Source organism: Hermetia illucens, chromosome 3, assembly GCF_905115235.1.
Source record: "Hermetia illucens chromosome 3, iHerIll2.2.curated.20191125, whole genome shotgun sequence".
NCBI lineage: Eukaryota > Metazoa > Arthropoda > Insecta > Diptera > Stratiomyidae > Hermetia > Hermetia illucens.
Window position 1 is genome coordinate 115,327,891 of NC_051851.1, and position 16,821 is coordinate 115,344,711.

Here is a 16,821-nt window from a genome sequence, read left to right on the forward strand (position 1 = left end):
AATTATCGCGATTATCTACGACACAAAGTATTTTCTTGTTACTCTGCAATAACTTTCTGTTTTTGAGTGATTTGTTGCCGGTCACCCAAATTTTAACGACATTTTGGAAGCCAGGGATTACATCATATTGGAATACATATTTGCTGAGATGTTAATTATAAAGTGATGAATGCGTAGGAAGATCACGGCTACGAAGGAGTAAATCTCCCAAAATTTGTTTATTCAACATCACTTGCGAATTATATAAAATGAAACCCTACGGGGAGCTATGGTCAGATTTATGAGGTGATCATGATATGCGACAAGGTGGCGGAGACTCCCCGCAAAAACTGGATTTCTATTCAGTCTCTTGGAAAATAAATGCTGTAGTAATATTTATTGATTGATTTCTCAACAAATCCGGCAGTAAAATTCTATCCGAGTATCCCTTACCTCGGAAGAAAATGTTATATTCTAGCCGGTCGGGCTACAAAAAGCCCTCTGTATCGATACGACCGAATTGGCCTCGTTATTTGAATAAATCCTTAGCTTCAATATACCAATATCTATAAAACGGGGAGAGTAAGCAATTCAAATGTTATTCTTGAGAAATGCGATCAAATTTGCTTTGAAGCTCGCATTATCTCCTGTGAGGGTCACAACACCTGCCAAATACTAAATTTCGAAGCAACAATATCTTGAAATGTTTATAACAGATCTAAATATACAACAAGGCGATACTTGTCAGTTAGTTTTTCTGAAATGTTTTACTTAGATTAATTCCGAGCATAATCAAATACATTGCGTTTACAGAGTCAGTAATGAAAATTAGGGTCGCAGTCACATAAAGTATTCATAGCACACAATAACCATGGCTATCTAACAGGCTCTTGCACCATAATCCTGCACGCTGGGCGCCCTTAGGGATATTTCTTACAAGCCCCAAGACGTCGACTCTAATTTAGCATACACAAAGCTCCATTATTCTCTTATTCCATCCACATAACGAGAGCAGACACTAGTTGAAATCGAAGTAGTCCTTTATCGTCCTCTGAACAATGAATCACATCACTCGAGCACTGGTTTCGGGTTCGCTGATCATAGCAACATGTTGAAGGATACTTGCTTAAAGGATATGTAACATTGGCACAAACCTTCTTATATTTTTTATATCTCAGACTCTAGCCTGATTTGCATATTATAAGTAATCATATGTAATCCACATGAACAACAATTCGCGCCGGACCCGTAAATTCGCACACCAAACCGGAATTGTTGTATATCTTGATTATTCTCATAAACGACCGCGAAATTCAAACCCGAGATGCACAAACTCCCGGTCAGGGGAATCAAATCAAACGTCCGCAATAACTGCTAACGATAGAGCCAAGTAACGATGACCGCAATGGACTAAAGGTGTGCATCCACTAAAAGTGTACAAATTTACAATTTCGAGAAGTTAACGAAGGCGAATCACAAGAACGTGCTATGCTACCGTCGAGATCGCTCATCAGTGCGAAAGGCAAGACGTCACGGCTGGTACTACTGATAGTGCTGGTGACGGCTCCGCGGACGTCGTTGCTGCCTTTGACTTTGGTATCCACCAAATTCGTTTGGTTGGACTGAGCATGGGCACCGAGAGGCAAGCTCTTTCCAATGGATATTGGCACGCTGCTGTACTTAGCTTTTCTTAGCTTTCGTTTTGTACCCATGGTTCCCATTGGTGTTACCGGTCACTATGCAATGGAAGCATCAGGGAAATAGATTCGGGGACTCTTCTTACCACTCAAAATTTTCAATGTGCGCTGTAAGGTTCGTCATATTGCAGCAGCATTAAAAGACAATGAGGGGTGATGACATCAGCAATTCAAAACTAATCGAAATACTTCGAAATATAATGTTAGTACCCAGAAGTTTTCCTGCAGCAAAGAAGCAGAAATCTAATTTCATGTATTGCAAATCATACATGATGTGCACTGCAACCAGTCGAAGCAACAACACTCTTTGAATCGGAGTCGTGTTAGTGAAACTCGTGGCCCCCAGGTCCGCAAGCCCAAAGTTTCCGGCCCCAAGTCTCGCCCCAGTCAACAATCACTCGTCTCCCTGACACCTTCGCCAGACGTCGATTTTGCATTCCACCAAGACTGCCTCTAACATATAGCACTCTTGTGCCACTCACTCACTAATCACACTATTCAGTGTGCGCACGCTTTGTTCTTTTCGTTTTCTTTTCCTTGGCCCCAAGCAGCACGTACATAAGCTGCCGCCTAAGTAAGTGAGTCCCAGCCGTTCCAGGCGGCAGCCAACGTCTTAAATCACACAATGCTATGAAGTTATCAGAAGGAAGAACGTGCTCGAGTCTAGGATCCCATAGAGCTCTCGGGAGTCTTCCAGGTACCATTCCAAGCCGCTTTATTGCCCGCCGACTGGAACCAACACATCCAAGTCGTGCATGCAACAAAGCGGGCTAAAAATAACACTTGCTTTACACCTGCGACGATAGGAGAGTGCTTTTGGGCTCGCTGTGAAAGAACTCGATGGACAGGTTACTCTCTATGTTCTATGTGCAACATAGGCGAAGACAAACCGCCCGGAGCTTTCGGGGGCTTAGCATATCATTAGGCAGCCAAATGGATTAATTTGGTAGAAGGCGGGCACCTTTGCCATCGCTCATCACGAGCGGAATACAGCTCGGCCGCGGGTGTGATGACTATTAGCCCAATGCATCCTAATCAAATGACTAGGGGTGCCGATGTTGGAAGCTGGGGAGGAAAGTGCATCAGCCCTACCCGCCAGCAACTGCTCGGCGCTCATATCGTTATCAAAGTAACTCCGCTAGTCAACGAGGCAACAAAGATGCAACAAATTTCTGAAAACATGCGGCACCGTGGTTCGTGTGATAGTGCGGTGCCCACTACGAGCACGTGGTTGCGCATGCGGCCAGCATATCTCGCAACAATCAAAACACAGCAGAGCTGTGCACAGTGGATGTGGGTAATTCATAGTAACTAGGTAAACTCCCCTTCTTGGCACACACACATCCACTACCACCCACAACATCAGCAACAGCCTTGACAGCATCGAAGAGTCGCCCATTCGCTGCGAATCATAGAAGAGAAAAAGTGCCAGACATCGAAGAGAAACACAAGATATTGTTGATATGTTCACATTTCATCGGAGCAATTTCATTCGAGGATGTCGTGGAAGCTAATGTTCCTTTTTGCACTCAATTAGAAGCTTTAGTTCTGGAAGCAGTTCATGTCCACAACTCTGTTGCTTCGGCGGGTTCCTTTTTAACATTGCTACGACCGTAAGGACACAGCAAACCAATAGAGTGATAACGGAGAAGAGCAAGGAGTATCCACATATAATTCTTGTAGTTGGTTGCAATCGACACGAAACTGGTTTGTAGGTTGTTGGATACATCAACGTGATGTGACGAAACGTTAATTATTGCAAGAAAATAATTTCTGGCGTTCATTCAGAATTATTGCGGGATGAAAAATGAAAAGTGATACTCGCATGGGTTAAGAAGAAGAAAATCAAATCTGAACAGGATACGAAGGATTCTCTAGTCCCTTTTGAGAACAATTTCCTTCCTGGTTGGGGCAAGGTTTTTTTTAATTTCCACATTTCGAATATTAGGTGGGATTTCATATCGAAGCTGTCATCCACGAGACAAATCAAACCAACCATTTGATTTCCAACTCGAGTAGCTCTACGTAGTACGGCATTTGTAGGCGTTTCGTTGTAATTTCATTGAAAAGATTCAGGAAATATCAGATGTCATCGACTCAATTGTGATTCAAATTGAGGAAGACATTGCTTTATGCACTTCTAGATACAAAGCGTTCAAATGAGGCTGGCTGATTCTTATGTAATGTTGTTGTTCACTCCGATCAGAAGTGGCCTTTAACGTTGCATTTTTTGGAAATTTTATAGATTTATTTATTTATTTATTTAGCGGATAGCTCAGTGATTAGAGCACTAGGCTGTCATACGGAAGGTCGCGGTTCAAATCTCACTGGTGGCAGTGGAATTTGCATCGTGATTTGACGTCGGATACCAGTCGACTCAGCTGTGAATGAGTACCTGAGTCAAATCAGGGTAATAATCTCGGGCGAGCGCAGTGCTGACCACATTGCCTCCTAGTGTACCGTTACGGTCTTGAATGAAGTGCTCTAACACACTTCAAGGCCCTGATCCAATATGGATTGTTGCGCCAACGATTATTATTATTATTTAATTTAACGGACAATAAACAGAGAAAACTCCAATTAATTATTGTCCTCAGGAGGAGGAGAAAGCAGAAAACTTATCCTACGTTTAAAACTGCTTAAAGTAGAGAAGTTCAAAGGATCAAGCTGTTCTGCGTTGTAATTTCGGCAAAGCCTAGGAATGGGGGAATGAAAGTAGACTTCGAGCTTTGCGGAAGGCACGTTGAAAATGTCTGCGCTACGTGTGTTATAAGACGCAGGACGGCAGATGATGTGGTCAGCGGCGGAGCAGTCCATCAGACCCGAGGAAAGTTTAAAAAATGCACATAGATCCAGATAGGATCTACGCTGTTGTAGGAAGGGAAGATTGAGAAAGCGGAGGCGAGAGGGGTAGTCCACACGAGGGAAGCTTTTCTTAAAGAAGAGGGAACGGGTAAATTTACGTTGCACATTTTCAAGGGCAAGACAATCACAGCTACGGGAGGGAGACCAGATCATGGAGCAATACTCGAGGGTATTCCTCACGAGGGAATTGAAGAGAGCTAAGGAGGGTTGGATGGAGTCAAAATTAGAGGAGGAGCGAAGTATAAAGCCTGACAATTTTGCAACTCGATTGATGACATCGGCAAAGGGTATCAAAGCGGAGCTTATTGTCGAAAGTGACTCCGAGGTCTTGAGTGGAATTAAGTAGGATAAGGAATGCCCGTTAAGAGAGTAGGAGATAGAAGTGGGTGAGGATTTTAGGGAGTAGCACATAGAGTGACTGACGTTTAGTGCTATACCATTAATCGAGCACCAACGAACCAGACTTTCCAGGTTAGATTGAAGGGAAACACAGTCCATAGCGACGGTATAGCGGAAAACAGCTTAAGGTCGTCAGCATAGAGCAAACAGGGACAAGTCCCTGTGGGGCTCCAGAGAAGGGAGAGAAGGAGCGGGAAGTACAGCCGTCAAAAGAGATGCGGCAGGATCGATTAGAAAGGTAAGAGGCAAGCCATAAAACAAGTGGTATGGGAACGTTTAGAGACGAGAGTTTGGATAGAAGTATCTTCTGATTTACAGTGTCGAAGGCTTTAGCGAAGTCAGTGTAAATGGTATGCACTTCTTGCCGTGAATTGACATTTAGCGACAAAGTTGGCAAAGTCAAACAAGTTGAATGTAGTGGACCTATATTTAACGAAGCCATGTTGTTCGGAGGAAGGAGGGGGAACATGAACTGATGAAAAGTAGCGGCAGAGTAAATCACAAGATAGTTGGGAGAGTTAACTGAGAAGCCAGAGAATTTAATGGACGGAGGAGATAACTGGGCAGGGCAACGGGAGTTGCGAATGTGGGACCAGAAAGATTTCAGGTTTCCGCGCTTGAGTGAGTCTTCCACACTGGTCAAATATTCGTTTCTGGACTTACGTATTAAGGATTTGACCGATGAACGTGGAGATTTGAAAAAAACTAAGTCAGCATCATTTCTAGAAGACAGGAACTTCTTCCTCGCAGTCTCTTTTTGACGAAGTTTTTTGTGAACTCCAGTGGTGAACCAGACGGGGTAAGAACGTAAGCACTTAGGAGAGGAGGAAACGTAACAAGGAAGAAGATCAGATAAATTAGTATAAAAAGTGTTGAGTGCTTGGTCACAAGTGAGTGGAAAGAGGAGGGGGACCCAGTTGATTGACGCCAGGACTGAGTTCAGACCTTCGAAGTTCGCCTTACGAAAGTTGAACTTGATAGGCTTGCGAACGACCGGAGAGTGTAATCGGGATATCTGAACATCAAACTCAAGAGCAGGATGATGGGCGTCAGGGGCAACGTAAGACGGAGCATGAAGGGATTGGGAAAGACAATGCATAGAAAGGTTAGAGAGGACAAGATCAAGAGTGGGATCTAAATGATTTCTAGAAAGGTTAAACTTGCGGGCGCCATAGAGGGTACATGAAAGTGAATAGAGGAAGGGAAGAGTGGGTCGAGTTATTAGGGAGGGAGGGAAGGCCAGGAGTAAGCCAGGACAGCATAGGAAGATCAAAGTCGCCACAGAGGATGAAAGGCAGTGAGGGAAACAAAACGGTTAGGACCTCTGATAATCCGTCGAAGAAGTCCTCGTACAGAGAAAGCGGGCTTAGGCAGGGAAAATATACAAGCGATATGATAAAAGGGCATACGTTTGGCGAAAAGACACGTATGGTGACCGAATCATAGGAGGGGTAGGAAAAGCTGATTTCGGCACGGAGAGGGGACTTAACAGCTACTAGGGCTCCTCCGCTAGTTGTCTTGCCAAGCGCAGCGCAGTCTCTGTCACAACGAAAGACAGAGTAACCTTCGAGGAGCTCAGAATCTAAAATCCTGTCATCCAGCCAGGTTTCAGAAATGCAGATGACATGATGTTGGAATACTAAGGCAGGCAGTTTAAAATCCGACAGCTTGGTCCTTAGACCCCTTACATTTTGGTAAAAGAGTGTATAGTTGTCAGAACCATTCAAGTTCGGCGAGGCAGGCGGGCGGACCGGAAATTTTCACGAAGCTTAGTCCTCTGATAAGGCTTGACGAAGACCCCCTGTGGCCAAAAGGAAAATTGGACGATAACATCGAAGTTGATGGGATATGTCACTTTGAAGGAAGCTATCATTCGATCAGGAGAGACATCCTTCGTCAGCTTCACACATGAAAGAGGTGATAAAGTTGAGTTGCTTCTAGATGTTCTATGTTCCTGTTAGCATACACCTAGTTTAGTTTGGACAGTTAAATTAAAACAATGCATGATTCCATGATCGGCAATCCGATTTGGGAGCCACTTGACCAGATTTATTTCAAATATTTAAATGATTTTTGCTTTTTTCGTTAACATAATTTATTTTATTCGCATATGCAATATTTCATAAACCACGCCTTTAAATTATGCTAGCGAAAAAAACAAACAATTTAATCGCTAGAGACACCGTAAACTAGATACACTTGATCATAGCTGTGAGTAGCTCTGGTTGATAGTGAAGGATGAGTTTTCGATGTACGTTGAAATAAATATTGTCGCATGGAATCTTCCTTCCAAAGTAAAATTAAATGGTTGGGAGGCTGTAAGCAACAAACTATTTTTGTATTTTTAGCTGTGTGAATCGGAAACAAAAGCGCATTTCAAAGCTCCTAATTTGAAAAGTTTAAAGGGCTGAAGCTAGTCGCTAGCAACACCTATAAATAATTGCCCCTCTGCAATGGAGGCTGCCAAGTCTGACGAAGAACTGGCTTCATTTTAGGTAATTGGACAAACGAAAGTGTAACAGATCTCGTTCTCAGAATCAATCCAACCGAAAAATCTAAAATAAATTACGGCAGTGGATCTTCATATTCTCATCTAGGTCTCGAAATAAGTCCCATTGAAATATCTGCTCAAAGTTAATAATTATATATTACTATATTTGAGAAAATTATGAAACAAAATCTTAAAATCCACATTAGAAGTACGAAATATGGGTAAAGTAAATGATAATACATAGAAGGAAAATTAAAGTTATAACAGTTTAATAACGAATTTATTACACCACCAAGATATGTCTTTGTTTTTGTGCGTAAACCAAGGTATAAAAGGCTTAGAAAAACATGTCCGCTCCAGATCAGCCGCGCCTCCCTAGATCCTTCCTGACACTACAAATATTGCTCAATCTTACGCGATGCAAAAAGCGCTGCAAACCCTCAAAGCCATCAGCTGATAAACCGAATTTACCTGCTCCCGTTTCTGCACGTCTCCGCCCATACAGGCACCATGTAAGGCCTTTTGCAATGCATACTCTAGGTGCTCTCCGAAGCTTTAGTTTGGCGTCAGTTGTCACCCTCCCCTACCGCCTTAGTGGCGTATGTCCAGTGGCTTCTTAATGGTGTTTTGTCATGCGTCAGAGTCAGTTCGACCTTTTTCAGCTAGATCTTTACCACTCTTATCATCTCCGTCGGGTAATCTCCCACATCCTCTAGGTGGTTGGCTGCAATAACCACAGGCAGGTTATCGGCAGAGCCGACAATCGTAGCCTCCTCTGGGGCGGGAAGGATAAACACTTACACGAGACATTCTTCACCAGGGCCCCCAGTACCCAGTCCTGTGGTACCCCAGCTATGGCGATGTACTCTTTCGGGTCCTCATTCTTCCCGCAATAGAGAATTCTCCCTGAGAGGTAATTCTCGACCGGACTCGCTAAATATCCAAGAACATCTATGTCAGCCAATGCGCCTTTAGTTTGGCACGGCGTAATTTAATTCGCCTTTGATCAGTGTCAGTACGGCATACCAGCCCCGAGAATTCCGTGCGCCTTTTTCCGGTACATTCACCATAGAGTGGGCACATCGAAATCCATACTGGTGCTACAACAAACCATTGCCGCTTTCGAAGATGAGCAATAGACCCTCCCCACCATCTTCCCCATTGTATCTAGCAAGACCTCCAATACGCTTATTGGAATTGAGAAGCAAGGAATATTCTTTGTTTTAGGCACGCTTTAAAAGTGTTTGCGAAAAGATCAAGCTTAGCCTTCACTAACAACTTCAAAGCTCTTTTCACATAGTTCCCGCAGCTCCTCTTCAGTAATTGGAGGCATCATGCTGTCGTTAACCTGGACCACCGCTTGCCTTCCGATAGTGGCAATGTTTTCTATCAGAAGGCGTCGACAGGTCTCGTGGGATGATTTTCATAGCCTCTTCATTACCACCCTGTAAACCGTGCCCCAAATGTTTATATCGGTATCTTCGAAAACTGTTTGAAGCAGTTCCTTTTGCTTTTGCGAATCGCCTCTTTTAAGCGCGCCCGAAGTTGTTTATATGTATCCTCTCGTAGAATTTTCTGGCCCAGAAACATGCGGCTTACAAAATTTATGCTTTTGTTGTTCGCCAGTATTTGGGTTACCTAATGGGGAATTGTCGCCTTCTTGGTATAATAGCATTGCATACTGCGGTCGCACATTGGGTGATTTGGGTGACTTTTCGACGGCCGTACCACTAAAGTGGCGTTCACGTATGGTATGTCAGACTGACTATAGACCCCAGGCCCCTCCCTCTGAAAGTGTATGAGGAACGACATTCGCGAATACCAAGTCAAGCTTCGCGCATGCTTCGAAAAGAGAACGTCTTCTCACAGGTCGAAATGTCGAAATAGGATTGTGACCTAGGCTCAGATGTTTCACATAGTCAATTAATATTCAATTCAATTCGGATTGGGATGTCGATATCCCTGACTCAGAGTTCCAATCGTCACTACCTGCTTAGGCAAAATCTCATCCATAGGTAAGACCTGCCCTGCGAAAGGGCTGCACTGCGCAAACAACAACCCTCGGGTTGTAATAATGCTGAAGCGAAAAGGTCTGCCCACCTATATACCGTTAACAATAAACCGAAGTTACAGCGGTCTTCTCAAGATCGAAACTCGTCAACTCAAACGATAACGAAAAAGGGTTCGCCGACAACATCTAAGTGTTAACCTTCAACGAAGACTAACAAACTTAATGGATGAGTCCTGTAGTATAACATAAGTATATCGGGATACGAATAGCGTATGTGCAAACTATTCATAGTTTTAAACATGTAGAACGCTAGTCGAAAACCTTTGCTTTAAGTCATACCTACTGACGTGAAGTGACCACAGGCAGTGTAACATTACCAATTCAAATGTTGTTGTTCAGCAGAACGTAATATTGTCTTCGGCTGGTATTGAAAACTACAGGCACCTAAAAGTACCTAAGTGCTGAGGTACTAATGAACTTCAAAAGATACTAAACTTGTTATCTTTATTATCAAAAAGGCAACACTGGGCGTGTGTGCTTGAAGCAGCAGGTTCACCAGTTTCACTGTATCAAATTTGGGCAGGTGGCGAATGAGATACGAGAGCGTCCTAAAAGTGAATTAATGGGTACAACGCGGTGATTAAACCCAAAATGGTTGGCGGGAAAGCAGCCTGGAACCCTACGAAGAAGAAAGTAAGTAGAGAACCGGAAGATGGACGATTCAAGTGTGAAAGGTTTTGTTGTTTCTTGTGTGAGTATATTTGATTGCAAAACTGTTCCAATACTTTGGGTTGCAGTAAACTTACACGGAAAAGAGAATTATTTTAACTACTGTAACTTACGATGCACGTAATTAAACTTGGGGATATCATGCTTCATACTATAGCCTGTGTTTCTGTATTTTTTTATGAGGCTAGGATAAACTTGAGAGTGGTTTCTAGTCAATTTCCCAAAAGCCTGGGCACCGCATAGAAGCAGCATCATAGCTTCGTAGCTTCCCATAACCATATTCTGTGAAAAAAATGCACACTCTCCTTTTGCATGTATGGAGACCCGTTAACAATAACGTAGGAAGCTACTGTTGCCACTGCAGACTTTCCCACCAAATTTTGTGTCAATCAATAAACTATTTTTGCATTTGACAAACAGACAGATAGAAGGTCTACTTCAATCATCGATCTGACCTTTGTTAGCCCTAAACTGACGCGTTGTACGACCTGAGACGCTAGCGGGACTACACTCACAGCGATCACCAGGTAATTGTCCCCGCATTAAGGAGAGAGCCACACGGTAAACATTTCCGCAAATCACAAAAACAAAGTAACGATTTTTGTGAATGCAGTTCATCACATCGTAAAAGATATAAAATAAAACACTAAGTGGGACGACCCACTGCGGGAATTGACAGTTCGGAAACAACGCGACGATATTTGCCTTGACTTTCAAAAAAACTACGACATTGGAAGATGCCGCGACATAAACGTCGGGCAGGATACCTTTTAGAGCACACGCGAGTGTCTGGCCAGTAGAAAATACTTCATCTCGGAAAATAACCGAAATTGCTATAAAGAGGATTTTGCGGTAATTTCTTAAATTGATATTTATTTACTAAAACATGTGCGGTGTTTCGTGTTCCACACTTTAGGCGAAGAACATAAGATTGCCTTCCCGCAGGACAGCAACCCCAAGTATACTTCTTTCTCGGCACGAAAACGATTATTCTATTATGTCCGGCGCCGACTCAATATGCTGTTCCCCCCCTTGATAAACCTTAACCTGGTTATGCATCTAAAGCATTTGCTCGAACTACAGGCTCATATATGGCATATCACCTTATAAAATTATTTCCGGCAGGCATTGCAGGAAGCTAAGAAGAAATTCTCCTTGATGTGCGATCAGAAGTGAAAACCTTGTCTCTTTGTTCGAACCTGAGCCCATTTTTTAATACCATAATTTTCCCGCTTCCAACAACACTGCATGAAACGCTTCCATGCCTAGGAGATGCGCATTCCCCGGTAGAAAACCCAACTACTGGTGGAATAGTGAATTGGCCGGCCTTCTATTATCCTACCACCGGGCCAGAAAAACGTCCCAGAGGGTGGTAGGTAGGAGTATGCATATGAGGAAGGCCGTAAAAATCTAAAATTCGCCATCCAGCGGAGCAAAATAAAATGTTTTAAAGAGCCCTTCTCTAAGGCGGATGTGAACCCGTGGGGGAGCGCCAATAAATTATGAGACAATTCAGTCATCTCCGTAGATCATGTGCCCTATTCAATTCTTGAAAATCATCCAGGGGTTATTCCAACAGCAAGAGACGGCCGCTGATAGCACTCCAAAAACTTTGGATGTGGCGGCAATTCTGGCAGTAACCACAAAGCTTTTGAAGATGTGCAGATTACAATAAAGCTCCAAATCTGGAAGGAATACCAAATAGGGCCCTTAAGCTCGCCGTGAATCTAAACCGGACATGTTCGTCGAATTGTTCAAAGCGTGCAAACCTCCAGGTGGGCCATCCTTCTATAGACCCATATGTCTTCTAGACACTATAGAAAAATACTGCGGCGGATAATCTATAATATATTGCTCCCGGACGTTCCGTAAAGTCAAATCAACCACTGATGCCAATAAATTAGTTACTGGCTTGGGAAAGGAAATACCAGCAAATATTGCATGATAATAACCCTGGATGTGAAAAATACATTCAATTCGCCCTATTTGCGCCGTATACAGAAATCCTTGGCAACGATTGGTGTTCTCACCTATCTTGCTGCCATTGTGGAGGAGTCTCAGGAGGTATTTTTGCGAAAAGGCATCCACGGCTAGTACGACTCTGGTAAAAATGATGCCCAGGGTAGGAGGTCCGCGGCATACTTGCAGGCTGTAGCCAGGGTATCTTGATGTATGCAGTCCCACTTTGGGGATCAACGCTGCATATCTTATCTAGCGCACAAACACTGAGTGTGGTTCCAGAAGAACAGCGCTAAGGGTCTCTTTTGCCTTCGGGGCCGCTTAAGATTATGCGGCGTTCAATATCAGGAATAATTCCGATTGACATCTTGGCAAATGAGATGGCGAACATAAATAACATTAAGTCTATCTCTCCTTTACCAGAAACGAAAAAAGCCGAAAGTTAGATGGCAATAGCAATGAGACCACTCAAACAAAGGTCGTTCGACAAAGAATGACTGGAGGGAAAATACGGGGAGGTTAACTATAATGTTCCTTACTGGCCATGGTGGATACCGTCAATACCTATACAGGTTTAAATTGTCGAAGCTACGATCCCGGAGGACCCAGCACGCGTATCCCTCGAATGCCCAACGTTCGTGGAAGAAATAGGGAACTGTAGGTGAAATGCTAGTACCAGAAAATGTTGTCAGATGAATGGTAGCTAGCCAGGAGGATCAAATGCATGATCATAACGATCCAAAGTAAAATGCGAAACGCGGAACAGATAACGAAGGCGCGGTTACAATCACCGCGGGTAGACGGGAGGAGACCTAGCTAAAGTAAGCTAAATCCGGTCCGTGATGTAATATGTAAAGGTGGTTCCACGATTAGGGAAGGAGTCGGGGTGGTTATAGCGGGTAGAAATCCCACACATTGGCGTATCCAGGCCAGTGTCTTTTGAAGATTTCCACCTCCAATATTGAAATGATGGACGCGACCATTGAATCGAGAAAGTTGGAGGTGATGTACACAATAGTATAACATAGACAAGGATTCGAATCGATTTAGCGAGGTGTTGGAACATTTCTGTAGTTGATCTACTCAACAGAACGTCCCAGATAAGTGCTAGCCGGGGCTTCACACTCACCTAAATAACCTCACTACCAATCAACATGTCATTAAAGTAGAGGCTTAAATATTTCCAATTCTCATGATAAAAAGAATTGCCTTAATAGTAGTGCATTATTCGTTTCTGAATTCGAATAGAAATGATTTCGTGCGTATCCCTTTCTTAGGATAGAAAATGAACGTTCGTAGATTTCCGATGTTAACATATGTATGAGAATACGAAAAAAATGAGGAAAACTTTCGTATTGTACAAAAGTACTCGAGGAGATAGAATTCAATTTTCTGCGCCAGAAGAAAGATCATGTTACATTACAGGAAGAGTAATCGAAGCTTCTCCGTTGTACATGTTACTCCTGTTGTATTGCTTAATCAACGAATTCCGGCGGAAAATACATGAAAGGTATTTACAACCTTTTTCAAATATGCAGCAGTTTTAAATCATTCTTTTCTGTAACACAAAACGTATCGAAAAGAAAGTTTCACATAACATTATTAGTTCCCGTTTACAAAAAAGTCCAACAGAAAGTATATGAAACTCGGCAAAAAAAACCCTTGTGTAGTCTGATATTAATCCTGAAGTGCACTCATTTGCAAGCGCCTGAATTAAGCTCGAAACTGCTACCAAACGGGGGAAAGTTCAAAGGTGTTTGCCAAACACTCAAAAATACTGCTAAACGCTTATACCGTTCCAGGAACTTTCATTGTATCTAGAAGCACTCGAGGGTATAAATAGTAAAGTTGCATTCAACATTTCACCATAATTTCGGGAATGGAGACTCCTTGCTCTAATCGCAATTAAGGAGATATAATTTCAAGCGAAAAAAAATCCAACCTGCATTCATATATTGTAATAAATCGTTCTCCAGAAAACTTTACTTTTTAACTCTTAAATTTCAATAAAAGTAATACTTGGCTCTCTGTTTCTAGGAACCAAGCACCCGAAGGCAAACTCATCAATAAGATGAGAAAATGTGGTTAAACTTTTGCACATAAAACTATGCATTTGAGAAGGAAAAATGGGATGAATTCGACAGAAAGAAAGATAAAATGAAGACCCCCGAAGGCGTGAAGAATATGTAGAAGGGTATATTTTTGTATTGAATGGTGAGTAGCCCCGAGGTCATCCCTTTCTATTGAACGCTACCGTCTCTGGCGAGCATGCCGCTGCTGTTATTGTATTGGAAAATCATTATTTTCAGCCGAACCTCTTCGCTGCCACAAACCTGTAGGCCCCACTTGCAAACACCCAGCTGAACAACGCAGAGCTCGCTTAAAAATTTAATCAATACTTAAAACTCGCTTTCCCTCTCAAAACAAATCACCCGCCTCATGAAATGCAATCATCGCGAAATTTAACTTGTGCGAAGGGTACACCACTCCACTCCCACTTCATCATGAGCAACTTGTACTCATTCTGTTGCACTCAATACAGACTACAATATTTTGAATCCCATTAAAAGTTGAAGGCCTTTGGGAATTACATTGCTCCATTTTTTCGCCTTGCCCTACATCACTTCACTCCGACTTGCTTCAGTGTATAAGGATAACGTCGTGTTTATAAACGAACTTTGTGCGCTTATCTGCTCCGTGTGTATATACCAACAGGCAGAGTATTATACGCACGGCACAGGATACTAGCCATTTCCCAGAACGTTGTCTGCCAGCTATGCATGCTTCTAATATTTCCATCTTTCAGATTCCTTTCGATTTGCGGCAGACCTGAATGGAATCCTTTTCACGTTGAAGGTGATATTTAGAGTGAACGTGCTTTAAGAGCACCTCGGGTCCTAAGAAGTTGCCCAAAGTGGCCGAACTTTGTTCACACAAACACACGATAAAATCACAATCTCGAGGATGCCAACAAAATGACGAGATGTAAACAAGAAGGTATTTCAGAGGATATGTACGTTAAACTTTGTTGACTGGGCAGTCCTGTCGTCCTGTCGACGAGTTTAAGTGAGAACAAAGGCCTTGCAGGACAAATAAACTCAACGTGTACCGGCTCCAGAGTGATATAATCCACTAGTGTTTAATCAGAGCAGCTCCCATTTAGTGCTATTTCCATGAAGTCTAATTAAATCAGCAACACCCGCTTAATCACTATTTCACCCTAATTTATTAGCAAATTAGTCGTTTCACATCAAATAAACAATTTACGAGCATTTGAATTCAAAATATGTTCCTCCAACAGTTTTTACCCCATGCCTAGCGACAGGAAGTCCATGTAATGAGGATCAAAATTCATCCCCTGCGGTGATTTAACGTCACAGCCAGGGACGAATTCACCTAAGCCTGGCAGGCAAGGTGACAGCATTTGCAAATAGTCTATACGGAAAATTGTAGAAGGTGTTTCCAAAATTAGCCACAGATTAAGCAAGAAAAGTCTTGCCCATTCCGCAAAACGACACTGTATATCTCACAAGCCGTGACATTGGCCTCAATGACTTTTAATCAATCTTTCAGGAGATGGTACAGAACAGCTGGAACCTTTGCGACAAGCGGAGTCAATTGGCGAGGGTACATACACGTACACACAATGCAATCTGTTTGCCAACTACACTGATCTCACAGCGTCAATCCATCATTGGAATGAGTCGCCTAAATTAGTCGCATGACGCGAAAATTACTGCTTCCTTCAAATTGATAGGAGACCAAAATTAAATCTGAGGCTCGGAGGAATCTATCTTAACATGATTGTTCACACATGTCCAAATGTACATACATACTCCGGATAGTAGTCCGCCAGTGTCCAGGCAGCAACTTCAAGGACGATAAGTCATGAAATTATCGTTTAGCTGGAGAACTCAATAGAGTCTCTGGCAACAGATGTGTAGGGTGCAAAGGGGTAGTGTTTGGCCATTTGTCTTTTATGGAAGGAAGATGTTTCGACCGAATTGCAACCCGTTCCTTTAATTCATTGGGAGGTAATTCAAATCCCAGAATTTACTTCCAAATCACTCTGGGAAGTTGATACGCAGTTAATTCTGCTGAATTAAACAATAACGAGGAATGTCAGTTTAACCCTCAGGCTCTTGTAGCAGAAGAAAGAGATGCAATTTTATTGTAAACGCTTTATTGCCAAAACTCGATGGTGCCTTACTAATTGATTTTTCGCCCTATTTTATTATCAGAGTGAATTTACGGCCATTTTTCCAAAGTTTGAAGCCAATTACGACCACCCGCTACGACAGAACAACACCATTAGAAAAATTCTAAAAATAATTGCAAACACTGAAATGAAGCGATTGTTTAAAGCCTTTTGTTCCACGTAAGAAGACATCTGGAAGCGATGTGTTCCTGGTGCGAACATTGTAGAACTCACGCCGTGGACGTGAAAGTCAACTGTTGTTTGAACTGCAAACTCAATAACGTTTATTTATAGTTAGGTCCCTATTAGCGACCAAATTTTAACAAGAACATAACCGACAATTGTTTTAGATTTATATATCAACGTTTAAGTATCCAAAAATTTTGTAGGTAGGCCAAAAGGTATTTGTAATGTTCATAGAATCATGCTTCCTCATGGATTTTCAGTTTTGCGCTGAAACGGACGGAATAATAGTCGTTTTCGACTGGTCCTA

General features: G+C 42.6%; 1 protein-coding gene across 2 annotated transcripts in view; it reads right to left on the minus strand.

Moving 5' to 3' along the window:
* Positions 1–16,821, minus strand: part of LOC119650713 (RNA pseudouridylate synthase domain-containing protein 2) — a 484,992-nt gene that overhangs the window by 204,207 nt on the left and 263,964 nt on the right. Inside the window, exon 1 of one of the 2 annotated variants that reach the window (XM_038053722.1) lies at positions 1,134–1,570. The exons of the other annotated variant lie outside the window; for it this stretch is intronic. The gene's annotated coding sequence lies outside the window, so the exon portion shown is untranslated. Of the gene's footprint in view, positions 1–1,133; positions 1,571–16,821 lie in introns of those variants that run through there. 2 annotated transcript variants of the gene reach the window in all.